We start from the raw sequence: 12847 nt of genomic DNA, 5'->3' as shown, positions 1-12847 counted from the left end.
AAGGAGAAAATAAAATACTAAAAGGCTGGCAAAGATGCTAGGAAAATGTGCTTTAACCAAATCAGAAGAGACCCCAAATTGTGGGGGGTGGGGGGTGGAGAAAGAGGATAAAAAGAAGTTGAGAAAAAAAAAATTATGAAAAGAAAACAAATAAAGAAAAAATATAAAAAAGAAATATATATATATATATAGATATTTATCTATCTATATATATTAGACTGGTGACTAGAACAGGGTTACCCACTTAGTTTTGGAGTATTTTGGTCTCTTAGAAGAAACTACCTCCTAAAATTTTAAAGAATGAAAAACATATATAAGGGTAAACACAATGAAGGGATGGAATACGCCTATGAAGATGGAAAAATATTTTTTTTTTAATTTCTAAAAAAGGAGTTGATAAAGTAAGTTGGTTGGGAGAATAAAGAAAAAGAAAGTGGAGAGAATTTGCTTGGGTTGGAGACTAAAACAAGACCAGAGCTAGATTTAGGGTATATTTTGATCTATTAGAAGAAGTTGACCCCAAGTTTTTTAGATGAAAAATCCCTATGTGTATACAAAAAATATAATTAGATACAATGAAGGATAATATATGACTATAATAATGAAGGTTCAAAAAATATTATTTTTTTATGAAAGGTATTCTTAAGATAAATTAGTTTAAAAAAAACATTAAAAGAGGAAAGGGTAAAAGTTAAAAAAATTTAGCAGAAGAAAAAAATTAAATTAAGATAATTAATTAACTGCAAGACTAAAGAATCATGGGGAGAAAGCCATGAATTCCATGCTTTGCTTTCTCCTCCTCTGGAATTCCACTGTTCTCCTTGGTAAGTGAACTTGGTCTTGGCTAGATTTCTTGTTGATCTTCTGGCGGAGGGGCCTGTTGTAGTGATTCTCTAGTGTCTTTGCCTGAGGCAGATTTGCATCTCCCATAGCAGGGACCAGGCTAAGTAATCTCCTAGGGTTCACTTTTGGGAGCTTTTGTTCCCTGAATGCTTTCCGTACAGTTCTGGAGGACAGGAATGAAAATGACAGCCTCCCAATCTCTGGCCCAGAGGATCTGAGAGCTTGGTGCCTCACTCCTTAGTGCACCCTCAGAGAAAAATGCTCAATCACTCCTGTCTCCCTGGCCTCCGGCTATGCTCCAAGCTCACCCACCCCGTGACCAAGCGTCTCTGTCTCTGGCATGGAGCTCCGTCTGGAGTCTCTGAACACCAGATTCCTGAGCTCTTCCAGGGGGTGTCTCCCTGGATCTTGTGGGGACCCCACTCACAGAGCAGTGACCTGTGCCACGGATTACAGTTCAAGGTAACCCCGAGTTGGGAGCTCACTCTTCGGCTCTGTCTCTGTAGCCAGTCTCCCTACTCTAAAACCTGTGAGCTCTGTGACACTCAGACACCCCCAATTCTTCTGTGACCCCGCGGGACCTGGAGCCACACTGACCCCGCATGGGATTCATCCTGGTTCAGCCTCTGGAGTGATGTCCCTCAGTGGAACAGACTTTTAAAAGTCCTGATTTTGTGCTCCTTTGTTCCACTGCTTGCTGGGAGCTGGCCCCTCCCCCTGTGATCTATCTTCCCATCACTTTGGATTCACTTCTCTGCGGGTCCTACCTTTCAGAAAGTGGTCGATTTTCTATTTCTAGAATTGTTGATCTTCTTATCTTTGATCTCCTGTTGGATTTGTAGGTGTTCGCAGTTGTTTGATAAGCTGTCTAGCCGATCTCCTGCTACCTGATGTTGTCTCAGCCTGCTACTTCTTCTCCATCTTGACTCCTCCCCCAAGTATGTATTTGTTTTGATTTATTAGTTGCAGATAAAGTTATCAAGTTTGAATATAGTTTGTGTATTTGTATAAACTGCTTGGAATTCTCACAAATGAGTGTTCACCCCATGTGTTCTCCACAACCTCCTGGCTTTTAATATGCGTGGCAGTATTGAGTGGTGCTTACAAGGTACCTTTCTTCTCTGGGAGCACTGCCTGGTTTGTTGTAAAGGCCAGAGCCTGGCTATCCATGCTTGTTCCTGTCCTGCTTTAGTACTGTAAGGACCTATTTTATATTTTTATTTTAGCCAGAGGATTCTATTGAGGTTAAACAATAACTTTGTTGTTTAACCCTTAAACTGTCCCTGCTCCCTTTCTCCCCTTCCCCCAGGGGACTTAAAAACAAGTCCCGGAAACCAGTCTCAGGTAACAAAGCTCAAATACAAGGATGGGTCAGGCCAGCTGGAGGCATCTGACCAGTGGGGGCGCATACTGTCTCCTAGCTACCAAGGTGATGGGCTAGTTTTCATGGCTACTGTGGGGTGAATTGTAATTCAATTCACCTGTGTGTGCCAGGCCCAACCACATGGCCTTTGCTCTATAAAAGTTAGTCTGGAAAGCAGGGAGGGGCAGCCCCAACCGGTCTGTTTGACGGTGTGTCTGATTCTTTTTTTTTTTTTTTAAGATTTTATTTATTTATTTGACAGACAGAGATCACAAGCAGGTAGAGAGGCAGGCAGAGAGAGAGAGAGAGGAAGAAGCAGGCTCCCTGCTGAGCAGAGAGCCCGATGTGGGACTCGATCCCAGGACCCTGAGATCATGACCTGAGCCAAAGGCAGAGGCTTAACCCTCTGAGCCACCCAGGCGCCCCGGTCAGTCTGATTCTTGATGCTTGGCATGAAATAAAGCTTTGCTTGACCTTCGCTTTGTATCAATCTCGCTCCTTTAATCACGGACCAATTATTGGGGTACCCATTTTTGGGGGTACCTAACAAGTACCTTCCTCACTTTGCAGTTGAGGAGATGGTGTTGGTGTGGTGTAGGGAAATCACTAGAGATTTAGTCAATAACCTCCCTGCCAGGGTTGGCTCTGTTTAGCAGTTTGTGTGCTCCCCAGAGTCTGCTCACTGAAAGGACACTTAAGGACACTGTTTCAAAAACAAATTTAAACCCTGCAATCTGGGCACAGTAAACTTAGGAATCATTTTATATAATAATGATAATATTAATTATCATCATATAATCATCATATATATTATATAATAAATTGATTATAACATAATTAATATAAAAATGTTAATATGTTATGTGATTCATAAAGAATTTGACTTTCTTAAATGATCAACCAACCAGGTTTTCATTTTTGTGTCACCTGGCACAGCTAGATCTCTATGGATTAGTAGGTACAAGGGAGCGATGCCTGAAAACGTGGCCTGTGTGCACAGAGTGTGTTGGGCTGGCAGGAAGGGCTACTAAAGATGGCGAAAATTCCAGCCACAAGACCTGAGCTCAGACAGGAGAACAAAGGCCCAAGCAGGAATCTGAGACCCCCGCCCTGGGCTCCTGTGGACCAATGGGATCCCGACCAGCAGGCGGGATATCTGAATAAGGGAAACTTGCCAAAAGACCCCTGAGCTTTCCCCAAGACCCCTCAAAAGCCCCCTCCGCCCTGCCTTGGGCGTGACTTCCCCCACTCTGCTTTCCAGAGTTGCGGAACCTCGCCCGAGGGTGCCCACCTCCTCCAGGTGCAACTTTCTCAGCTCCCCTTCACCTGGGCCCTGAAGCTTCACCAGAGAGAAACTTTAATAAACCTTGCCTTACACCCACTTCACCTGATGTTGTGTTTATTTCGTCGGAAAACTTTACAGGATGTAGATCGACTTGCCACAACTGTCCCATGTCTGCTGGGGGAGATAGCCCAAGACTGAGAAGATATACCTGCAAAGGCAGTGGTGGAAAGTTCGGGCTCCCGTGCATGAGTGTGCCACATTCACTGAGCAGGCTGAGGTGAAGTTTTAGAATATAAGTGAGGTCCAGAGCCCATGGCTGATAAAGTATTCTTAAGATGTCTCTGGTGCAAAAAGGTGATTTTATTAAAGCACAGGGACAGGCCCCATGGGCAGAAAGAGATGTTGCCCTGGGAGGCAAGGAAAAAGAGGGGTTTTGAAAGAACTTTCATATGCTAAAGAAGACCCACAAGATTCAGGGATACCAGAGGCCTTGCCATTGTCAAGGTTGTTTTTCCCTTCTTAGCAAGGGATTAACTTTAAAATAGTTGAAAGATTTCTGGAAGAATGTCACACATGTCCCACCCAGGAATGGGGTCGGGAGGAAAGGTTGCAGTTTCTGTTTTATCCTCAGCTAGGCTTCTGTTCCCTCATCATTTCCCCCAGGAAAAATTTTGACTCTTAAATCTTTAAGGTTGTTGAAAGTGGAAGGTCTCATCTTCTGTAAATTCTTCCTGCTGAATAGTAGAGTTGTCCCTACCTACTCAGGTCAACATTGGTCAGTTGGGGAATGTGTAGGGGAGTTACAAAAGATGGAGGCAGCTGAATCCAATGCTGCTGACAGTATTGTGAGGAGCTATTTAGAAATTGTCCCTGCTCCCCTTTCCCCAGGGGATTTACAGGTAACAAAGCCCAGATACAAAGGTGGGTCAGGCCAGGTGGAGACATCCGATCAGTAGGGGGCATGCATACTGTCACCTTGGTTACCAAGGAGTATGGGCCCCACCCTTTGGGAGCCCTTTTGGCACCAATCCCAGTCAAGGTGTAATAGGCTGGTTCAAATGTCTACTAGGGTAAATTGTAACTCGACTGGTAACCTAGCATCACTGTGAAGTTTCCTGTGTGTGTTACAATCTCATTGGCCACTTGTGTGTGGCAAGGCCCGACCTCATGGCCTTTGCCCTTAAAAAGCTAGCCTGTGGGACACCTGGGTGGCTCAGTTTTAAGCAGCTGCCTTCGGCTCGGGTCATGATCCCAGCATCCTGGGATCCAGTCCCACATGGGGCTCCTTGCTCGGTGGGGAGCCTGCTTCTTCCTCTGTCTCTACCTGCCATTCTGTCTGCCTGTGCTCGCTCTCTCTCCCTCTCTCTCTCTGATAAATAAAATCTTTAAAAAAAAAAAAAAAGCTAGCCTGTGAAACAGAGAAGGGTCGCCCTCTCTTGGAAGAGGTGCAGCCCAAACGTTTGGTTAGGTTCTTGATGCTTGGCGCGAAGGAAAGCTTTGCTTGACCTTTGCTTTGTATCAGTCTTGCTCCTTTAATCACGGACCCATTATTAGGGCACAACAGTATCATCTGTCAATGTGAAGTCATTGTAGCAGCAGGTTTCTTAACACCAGGTAGAAAGAAACACACTGAAGAAGGCAACACATTAAGATTAGTAAGGCTATAAGAATGAAAAGTCCAACAAAGAGATCTTTTATCATCGACCATAATCCTCCTTTAAACCAGGAACTTAACCAATTACTGAGAGAGAAAGGATTTTGTAGAGCCCCAATTTGGGTATTAATATCTTTTATTAGTCTGGTGACATTTTTGTGATAATCTGGGATATACACTGTAAGGACCTATTTTATATTTTTATTTTAGCCAGAGGCTTCCATTGAGGTTAAACAGTAACTTTGTTGTTTAACCCTTAAACTGTCCCTGCTCCCCTTCTCCCAGGGGATTCACTTAAAAACTAAGTCCCAGAAACCAGCTCCAGGTAACAAGGCCCAGATACAAGGGTGGGTCAGTATCGCCCTCGCCCCGCAGGGACGACAATGATGAGGGAGCAGGAGGCTGGCTGAGGACAAAGCAAAAGCTGGCGCCTTGCACCCCCTCTTCACCCGCTCCCCTCCATGTGTGTGGCATTCCTCAGGCACCCATGACTGCCATAAAACGATAAATAGTTAACTTGCAGGGATCACAATCCTGCAGAACAGGAATCTCCCTTGCCCTACAAGATGTCCTAGAGACCTGAACAGGGAGGTTACCTTATCAATAGCACAAATTTCCAGAGGCAAATAACTCTTGGTTCCTGAAGCCCTAATGTCCCCCTCCCACCATAAACTGGAGGAGACTGGGGTAGAAAGGAATGTAAATGATAGCCAGATCATAATGCCCCACCAAGAATCCCCCATTATCTTGATGTTAGTGCTTGACCTAGGGACGACATTAATCAAGCCATAATGTCAAAGACTCCCCCCCGGCACCTTGTAGACCCTCCCTAGCATGTGAGAACTCTGTCGAAATCCCCCATTCCTTCACCACCTCCCCCCAACCGTGGGGTATATAACATGCCCACCTTCACAACCCGGGGCAGCAGCTCTTCCTGCCCATGGGTCCTGTCCCCGTGCTTTAATAAACCACCATTTTGCACCAATGACGTCTTAAGAATTCTTTCTTTAGTCGTCGGCTCCGAACCTCCTCACCACACCGAACCTGACTTAAGGTTCTGGGACTTCATCATTTTTGGCGAGCCAGCCAGGAGATTTGTGAGTCTTTACATTTGGACTCTGAGCTTCGGTGCAAATTGGTGAGTACTTTCTCTCCTTTTCTGTACTCTCGTTCCAGGGCTCTTTCAAGGAGTATGGTCTTATTGGAACACTTGCATGTCAATTGCTCAGGCTGTAATCCTCTAGCCCGTGGCTACTCCACGGGGAGGAAAGCGTCTGCCTTTTGACTGTAAGCTAGTACCCTGGCCGGAATGGCAATAAGACCCAGAAACTTGATGGCCTCACTCTATTCCTGTTCTTATAGAAAGTTGTCTCTCTTGGGCACGGGACAGCCACCTAAGTCACCAGGACGGCTGCCAATCTTAAGACTCCCGTGTGAGGTTTCCTCCTGATTGATCTAATGTGATCCCCTCCACATGCCCGGTCTAGCCACTTCTGGCCGCGGGACCTCCACTGGGAGCCGGCCGAAACCAGTACCCGATTGAATTAAAACGCAACCGGGGAACGTTTCCTAGGGAAGTTGGCTGTAAGGACCACATGTGTTGGAATGTCGCATAGACCATGATGGATTTCAATCTTTACTGTTTCTCGTCAGTGTCTTCTGCAAACCGCCTAAAGCTATGAAATTGGGTAATTTCCCCTTGCCAAACTTTTCTAGTACTTCCATGGGTTAATATGGCAAAACGGTATGCAGTCTTCAGGATAGACAATGGCTTGGCATGGCACAATTTCCTAGTCCATTCACCAGGCACCCATTGGCAGCCTAGGATGCGATGGGGAAGCGGAGGGACGCCGGCACCCCTTCCAGGGCCTTTAACGGCAGGAATGCCTTCCCAGGGAAGGCAAAACGGTGATCAATAGCGATTTTTGTTGAGGGACGCCTCCGGTCGCTTTTGACACAGGAACCTCTGACATATCCTGCGTGGAACGCTACCCAGGAGTCAGGGGGGATTTGGTAATGGACCTTCATTACTTTTCTGGCTTCAGTTCCCAAGGACTCTACCTTGGGGTGCCTTTTAACCCACTGGAAATAATTTGGATTGCAAAACTTAGGAAAGGACTGAGCTCCTGTAACACTGCATGGCCTCAGTGGGATCTATCAGTTAGATCTCTGCAGGAAAGAGGGCAAATGGACCTAGGACACCTTCACTGCTCATACCTAGGCCTTTATTGCTCTACACCAGGACCCCAGACTAAGGGGCTTTTGCAAAATGTGTTTGCCCAAATGGGTCAGCTAGTAAACTTTCTCCTGACATATTGGATGGTAATTACGTAAATAAGCCTTCTTCTAGTAAACCCAGGTTGCTGGGCCATCCCTAGCAAAGGGGACTCTGGCTTTATTCCTCTGTTTCTCTTAATAGATGTGGGGGCTTCTCCCTCACTCACATCCCGTGTTAATGGCTATAACTGGAGCCAACTGGGGTTGGTCTAACTCGAGACAGAGACCATAAGGAATATTCCCAAGCAGCTGCCGAAACTCTCTTTGTTTCGGGGAAGTTTCCCTGTGTTCTCTGGCCTGACTTGGACTGCCTAACCCCTCCCCCCTTGCTGGTGGGAAAGCATGGCGTCTGCTCCTCTGTTGGGGCTTATGAGCTCCGAAACCGGGAATCTTTTCTCTGCCTCCTGGCAGCACTTTGTTTCTTCTGTTTCCCCCTTACGTGTTTCTGTACCAACGTGTGTGCAGCCTGCATGACTAGCTTCTAGATTATGCACCACGGCTCCTTCTCTCTTCACTGTCAAGGAGCGAGAAGAGCCCCCCTGGACCTAACACCCCCACTCCAGATCTTCCCACGCATGTCTCAGGTAAACATTCAAAGTGGAGTGGGTCCAGGTGGAACATAAATCACTATTGGAACTAAGTTAAGTTTGTTGGTTTAATTAAGACCTGTCTTTTAAGTTTACAGCAGTAAATGTGAAGCTTTATTCTATCAAAGTTTACTGAAGGTCAAATAAGCTTGTGTTATTTGTTAAAATTTGTTAGCAAAGAAATGACTAAACTGATGGTTAATTGTCTATCTCAAAGTTCTAATGGGTAATTGCTGAAGTAGCTTTCAAAGTCTTTGGTAACCTGAAAGTTTTAAAGTTTTGCTTGGATGACAAATGGAATTAAATTGTGGACATCTAGGTCTTAACCAAACAGGATAAAATGCTAAGTCGTTAATTTCTGGATGTAGGCTTGTGCTTTTTGACTTCTTACTGCAAAGAAACTAAGAGTATTTAAATCTGCTGGTAAACTTGTTTGCCACTTAACTGATTCATAAATTTGCCACCTGAAGAATTCTGTTGTAACAGTTCACAATTGGTTAATAACTAAAGGTGTTTCTAAGAATACAAAATTCTGCTTAGTGTAACTAAGACTGATGGAAATAAAGGGAAACTCTGTATGTAGGAAAGTAGGAGATATGTAAGAAAGATTTAAGGAATGGGAATACATTTTGTTGAAGGTAAAGGAAGGTAATTTTGTCCTAAATGAGATGGTTGTTTGGAAGGAAATGGCTTGGGACAAAACCTGAATGCAAAGGAAAGTTGTAGAAGGTTTGTGAAGGGAAATCTTCAGAAAAGGAATTTTAGCAATGGTCAAGAATGGATTAAGATTGAAATGAATGGGTTTTAAGGATACATTGGTACAAGACTGAAATTGTCTCTGTTCAAAAGGACAATGTTTTCTTAGATCAATTGATCTGCTGTTAAGAAAATGTAAATGGTTTTCTCTTTGCCTGCCCAGAAAAACGAGTTTCTATGTTCAGTTTTATCAGGTGTTTAACATCCCTAATTATATTTAGGCATGTGCTTTAAAACTTTCTAAGATTTTAGCAAATGTTGACAGGATTTAAATTGTAAATCTCTTTAACTCAGGCTTTTCCTTGGTATGTGAAGTTGCTCATGAAGTACTACTGAACCAATGATAAACCTTGGGTTACATTTGGGAAAATGCTATAACTATTCTAGAGATTCTATGCACTTCCTAAAGTTTTAACGTTTTGAGAGATCATCGCTTGATACTGTAATTATGGAAATGTTATGTATCACAGAAATAACCTGATTTCCTTGCAGCTAAATTGTAAACGCCCGTATCTCTTTAGCTCTAACCATATCCATTCTGAGTTTTTGTCATTTATAATTGTTTTAATTCTCTGGTAAAATAAGTTTTATCTTCAAGTAGATTCCTATAAAGGACTTTCAGGACAAATACAGATATTTGATATGCTTGAAAATCCTAAAACTGAAATGGGTAAGAATTTCCAGAACTGACTAAAGCCGCATTCACCAGAATTAGTAACATGGGACTAAATGAACTAAAAGATTATAGTGTTGTGTATCTTAATGTTTTGTCTTACTTTAAACATGGCTGGTTCTCTCTACTGTTTGCTCTTACAGACTAGGGATACTCCCTCCTAGTTATCTGTAACTTACAGAGATGTAAAAGTATTGATTTGCGAACAAATCAAAGCATTCAAATTTTTTTCTCTATCTGAACCCTCTGAAACCAAAAGGTCTTAGTAAGTATTCTTTCTTCCGTGGCAATCAGTCATTTGCATAAGTTCAATAAGAATCTGTTCTCCTTGTAACAGGAAAGAATTGGAAACACGGGTTATTTTACCAAGGCTTTGACTGGGATGTCATATTTGAAAAGACTCAGATATGACCAGACAGCTTTAAGGAACTAAGGTTGACTTTATGAAACCTGGAGCCATAAAGCCCCTTGGGACTGTTGGCCTGATACCTTGCTTACAGAGTTCCCAGCAGCCCCACCAGGTGAGTAAAGAATGTCACTCCTTGGTAGGTGCAGTCTCGGGAAGAGGAATTCGCCCAAAGGTATTGCAGGCATGCCTCATGGCAAGTACAGGACTTGGCTTCTGGCCCGGAGAGGCTACTAAAAGTTCAACCTAGAGATTCCTTATAAGAAGTTCCAGCAAAGCGGATTCTAAAAGATCTATTGATCACAGTCACTGTTCTTACTGAGCTTATGTAAATAATTAGGCCAAGTTTGTTAAAACTGGACTTGTTTCACAAGTGAATTAGTCCTGATTTGGCTATCTCTGGAAATGAGGGTTATTTTAGAGAGAAAAATTGTTTGAGAAAAATTGTTTTAGTAACACACCTTTATGGATGTTAAATTCTAGATTTGATTGTCTTTAAATGTTTGTTTACCTAAGCTAAACAATTAGAGGTAAACTTCAGAGAAGTTACACAATAGCTCATTTAGATGATCTTCTTGCTTTTTTATTTTGTGGGGATATTAGCAGACCCCACGGCACATGATTAAACAACTGGAAAAATGGGATTGATTCCCCTACAATTGTATAACTTGACTAACACCTTATGTGTGGCTGGGATAATGAAATTGCCTAAAAGCCAACCTATCACACTCCATAGGATTAACTATGGACTTGTGGAGATAATGGATGACCCCACTTTCTTTATGAATGGATTGAATGCTTCATGGGGGGCTCCCCTTATCTCTTGACAAGTTTTCTCCCACTTGACAATGATCCTCTGTAATCAGGATATTGTTAAGGCTGGACCACTCAAAGGTCTTCTTATTGGTTTCACCCCTTTGTCATATTTATCCTAGAGGCCACCTCTGTTGAGGTGCAATTGCAAATAGATGCTTTAGCTAAGCATGGAACAGCCCTCCTATAAAAGAGCCTCAAAGCTCACTATGGGACAGTCCTTGACTGTAATGATGTCACATCAGGTCCAGATTTGTCTTAGAAGGCAAAGGCCATCAATGGATGATGGAGGCCAACTTATTAAATACTGGGCTACATTAACAGATATGCCAGAAATAAAACTTGTCATACTTTAAACCTAGTTACCTGTATGCCTGAACCTGACCACTGTACTTCTTTCTCTATAGAGCAAAAATGTTCAAAAGTTATTGATCTTGCTTACTCTATTTGTCCAGATTTAAGATGCCCCTGTTAAAAATAAGAATGACAGTTGGTTTTCTGATGACAGTAGTTTTCATAGAAAAAATAAGAAAAGCTAGGTGTGCCATAGTGCTTACTAGCACTTTGCAATTGCCAAAGCCTAAGAATTAACATTTATACTGACTCCAAATATGCTTTCCTGGTACTACATGCCCATGGAGCTATTTGGAAGGAAAGGGGATTGCTATCAAGCCATAACTCCCCAATCCAATATGGGCCTAAGTTCCAAAACCCTCCTCATCGCTATACTAAGGATGGCATATATCAAATCTGGGATATACATCTGTGTCTCACACCCATGATTGGACAGCTCAGTCAGAAGGCAGTTTTATGCTGGGAACAAGAATCATACGAGTGGTACTTGGGCAAATAACACATGATGTCTAGGATGGCTCACTAGAAATGTGTTCCCAAGTAATAGTACTCCAGGCTACTGACCGGTTTGCTACTGATTGGGCAAGGTGACCTGGCATCAGATGGCCAGCTCCAAACGGAACCCACTGGATATATGGAACCAACCTGTGGCCCTGGCTTCCTCCAGGGTGGATAGGTCGCTGTACTTTAGGATTTGCCTGGATCCATGGGCGCATTACTAAAACCATTACAACTCCAGCTAATCTCCCCAACTTGAAACAAAGATGGACACAATCTGTTTTTAAATGGTATGATCACTTAGCATCCATTTTTGTTCCATCTGCGGGACTAGAGGATGTCATGTGGCATGTAGAAGCCCTTACTAAATATACTACAAAGGCACTCAATGATCCAATAAATGGCATCTCCCTCCTTAATACCAAAGTCTCACAAATACGCAAGGCAGTCCTACAAAATAGGATGGCCTTGGATGTCCTGACAGCAGCCCAGGGTGGCAAATGTGCAATTATCAAGACAGAATGTTGTGTATACATTCCAGACTATCACAAAAATGTCACAGGACTAATAAAAGGATATTAATACACAGATTAAGGCCCTACAAGATCCCTCTCTCTCTCTCAGTAAATGGTTAAGTTCCTAATTTGAAGGAGGACTATGGCCAAATCTCCTTTTCGGGCTTCTTATTCTTATCGCCTTATTAATCTTAATATGTTGCTTTGTTCCATGTTTCTCTACTTGGTGCGAGACTCCATTGCTACAATGACTACACCACAGCAGACGATCCTTGTCGCGTGCGAGGATGCCTCTTCACTGTCAGCGCTGGATTCAGCTGCCTCCACCTTTCGTAACTCCCTTATACGTTCCTACCCTGACCAATATTGACCCGAGCAGGTAGGGACAGCTCTACGCCCCTATTCAGCACGAAGAAGTTACAGAAGATGAGACCTTCCACCTTCAACCACCTTAAAGATTTAAGGGTCAAAATTGTTCAGGGGGGAATGATGAGGGAGCAGGAGGCTGGCTGAGGACAAAGCAAAAGCTGGCGCCTTGCACCCCCTCTTCACCCGCTCCCCTCCATGTGTGTGGCATTCCTCAGGCACCCATGACTGCCATAAAACGATAAATAGTTAACTTGCAGGGATCACAATCCTGCAGAACAGGAATCTCCCTTGCCCTACAAGATGTCCTAGAGACCTGAACAGGGAGGTTACCTTATCAATAGCACAAATTTCCAGAGGCAAATAACTCTTGGTTCCTGAAGCCCTAATGTCCCCCTCCCACCATAAACTGGAGGAGACTGGGGTAGAAAGGAATGTAAATGATAGCCAGATCATA

At 43.5% G+C, this 12847-nt stretch overlaps 1 long non-coding RNA gene across 1 annotated transcript in view; it reads left to right on the top strand.

Moving 5' to 3' along the window:
- The window catches only part of LOC309842017, a 273345-nt gene extending 263421 nt beyond the window's left edge, over positions 1 to 9924 (top strand). Inside the window, exon 2 of the long non-coding RNA XR_014299449.1 lies at positions 9873 to 9924. This is a non-coding gene — a long non-coding RNA (uncharacterized lncRNA). The remainder of the gene's footprint in view (positions 1 to 9872) is intronic.
- The last annotated feature ends 2923 nt before the right edge of the window (positions 9925 to 12847 follow it).

The sequence above is a fragment of the Mustela nivalis genome, assembly GCF_964662115.1.
Source record: "Mustela nivalis genome assembly, chromosome: 10".
NCBI lineage: Eukaryota > Metazoa > Chordata > Mammalia > Carnivora > Mustelidae > Mustela > Mustela nivalis.
This window is presented reverse-complemented; position numbering and strand designations above follow the sequence as displayed.